We start from the raw sequence: 3,182 nt of genomic DNA, 5'->3' as shown, positions 1-3,182 counted from the left end.
GGGGCAGGAAGGCAGCTGGGGTCACAGGATCCCAGCAAGAGCAACGTCCGCTTGCCTTGCATTGAATGGCAACTCCTCCCCCACACGGGGGCAAGTCCTGGGGCAGGAGGAGATTTTCCCCTGAAACGCTTGTGGGAGCAGCAGCTGCTGGCTGTCTCCCATCAGCAACCACTTTCAAATGCAGCTGTTTCATTGAGACAAAAGGCAGGAGGATGCTTCCTTGCTGGGGGTGGCCTGGTTTGGATCTGTTTTATGTGGATGTAAATCAGGAGACTCCTTCTTTGTGGCCGGTAGATTTAAACCCCCCCACCTCAATGCACAGAAAATCTGATTCAAAAACTGAACAGTGCCTAAAAGTGAATCCAAGGGGATTCTGGTTCCAAAGGGGAGAGCAGCTGTGGCCGGCCTGGCTGGGCATTTCCAGGAGCCCAATTAATTGGAAGAAGGAGGTGCAACTTCTACCGTGAGCACCAGGAGGAAAGCTTCCCGATTGCTGTCAATGGGCTTGGGAGCAAAGAGAAACCTGGGTAGGGCTTTTATAAGACCTGTAAAGAAATCCCTCTGAAAAATCCTGGCAGCTTCCCTCCCTTCCCCAGTCATCAGTACTGCTTGTGTACATTTCCTGCTGAGGAGAGAGGGCGCTCACAAAGGTCACAGAGCAACTGTTTGCAAAAATGTTCTCGATTTTTATTATTTTCTTCTTACAAACTGCAGCGGTATTTTGGGGGGAAAAAAACAAATTTGCCAGATCTGGGTGCTAAGTCTCATGCAAGCAGGAGAGAGAAGCACGGTGCCGATTGGCTTGACAGCCAGTTCTACAATGCTCTGTCCTGGTTAAAAGGAAGAGCTTTGTGGGATATTTACAACCTCATCAAGGATTTAGAAGTATAGGTCTCCCTGGGAACACATGGGACTGTGCTTTAAATTCCTCTGGTGCTTTTAAAAAGCTCCCTTTTCTGCATGCTACAATGGAAAGCCTTCATGCTGGTTTGCATTCTGGTGTTTCAGCTCACAAGCCTTTTCCCTGTATTTTCAAGGCGCATCAACCAGGCCTCAGTCCTGGCCAGGCTCCTGCTCTTGAGAACTTTTAAGCACAATCGCCACGTATGCTTATTTGGGTGAATAAGTGTTTGTATGATCAGGGCCTATGACTTCAAATGTTTCACATGTGAGGTCGCAGGGTGTTAGAGGAAGCCAGTGTGTGTTCTGTCACCCCTGGAGCAGCTGATCTGCTGGAGTATGACAGCTTATAACCACTGTTATCTAATGTTTTTCTAGCTCAAGTCATTGCTGGAGGTCTGGGAGTCGTATTCTACTGACTACCCATGCAGAGAGTCATTACATGCAGGTAGGTTTTTGTCTGTGTAAAGGGAGCATTTTAAAGGTCCGTTGTGTGGAGCCAAATGCAGTTTGCATGGAAAAGTCTTGGCTTCTGCATGAGCCAAAATGTGACCACAGACATACCATGGGGGTATACCCCTAAGTACTCTGAAGTGCAGGCACCAAAGGGGCCAGCTTTACTGGCTATTTTCAAAATGGTGGCTTTTTCCATTTACTTCCCACTGAATGGAAAGTGGGAAACAATTCATTAGTTGTTAGCAATGTACCTTTTGTGCCAAGATTATTTCAGTCCATTTCACAGATTTTTTAATGAACACCCTTCACCTCTATCTGTCCCAGCTATTGCACAACAAATGACACACACAGGCCAGAATCACAGCTAGAACCACCACTGTTAGTGCTGACTCCCAGAGGTGCCTATACAAGCCTATACTCTAGCGGGGGGGGGGACTTCTGGCCCCAAGGTGGTGAACAGGGGGCAAGGCACCCATCAAAGGGTGGAGCTACCCTTGCAACCCTCGACAGCTAACCAAAACTTGTTAAGTGGCCCTCCAGCCAAAATAATTGCCCAGCCCTGCCCTACGCTCATCCCACAAGCCACCAGGAACCTCAACTGGCAGCTCCTGTATGGAGCCATTTCCATGGGCATGTATCTGCCGTGCTTTATGGACATCTCCAACACCTGCTTCTTCTGCCAATAGAGGGAACCCCTGGCGCACACCTACCTCAAGTGTGCCAGGTTGCAGGTCCTCTTCTGCCTCCTCCTGCTGAGGTTCTGGCTACACCTCTCTCCGCACCTTTTCCTTTATGTACTCCTTGTGCATGGCCCTACCAAGCTCCAGGACCTCCTGGTCAACCTCTTCCTAGCTCTGGCCAAGATGGCCATCCACCAGACCAGGAAGAAGGCTCTTGCTGGGAGGAAGCCAAGCCAGTGTGGAGCTGTCTTCCTCTTAGTCCTCCACTCACGTCTGTGGGCAGTTTCACTGGTCAGCATCCGCAGACGACTGGTCAGCTATAGGCGCTGGCTGGTGTGCTCTGCTCAATGTCCCCTTCCATATCCCTTGTTATTAACCTGTAACCCTCACCCCATTTCCTGTTTTCTTTTTATTTGTCCACAGAAGTTAGTTGACATATCTCTAGTGGCCTCCCTTTTTAAGGGAGGCTTCTAGTTTTCCTTGGTGGACCTAAGCCCATGATCCCTCTGGCACATCATATAGGCCTGACTCCCACAGGCTCTGAATCAGACCTCAGGGGTGAGCCTGTGTAATTCCACTGAGGTCCATAGAAGGGTTAATCCTTCCAGAGGTATGTAAAAAGCCCCACTGACCTGAACAAAACTGCTTGCGTGTGTGAGGACTATGGACATGATGAAGAGCTTTCAGGGTTAGTCCTTTAATGGACTGCTGATACATCTAATAATAAGGCTATCACTCTTAATAGCAGCAACCCATCCACAAAACCACATTCCTCTCTCCCACCAACCTGCCACATCATCAGATGCCTGACAGAGGCTAAATATTATAAGCTTGATTCTGCAACCCTTATTCCCAGGAGCAGCACTCACACAAACACTCCTCTGCATTTCAAAGGCATGGTTCACGACAGCAAATTCACTCACATGAACAGGATCAGTGCCAGGGCTATGGATCCCCATGAGATTTAAGTGATGCATAAGTGCAGTGCATGGAGGTGAAAGTCACCCAGCAGGTGAAAAATGATTGAAGAATCCAGCCCCATGCACTTATGCCTTTCTTGCAGTATCTTCAGTGACTGCCAGACAGCCCATCCCAACTCAGCACCTTTCTGTCAATAGGAGGTTACAAAAGGTTCTAATAAAAAAA

The sequence above is a fragment of the Gavialis gangeticus genome, unplaced genomic scaffold (genome assembly GCF_001723915.1).
Source record: "Gavialis gangeticus isolate Ggan-Ray unplaced genomic scaffold, GavGan_comp1, whole genome shotgun sequence".
NCBI classification, from domain to species: Eukaryota; Metazoa; Chordata; order Crocodylia; family Gavialidae; genus Gavialis; species Gavialis gangeticus.
The sequence above is the reverse complement of the archived record's forward strand: the minus strand, read 5'-3'. Positions refer to the sequence as shown.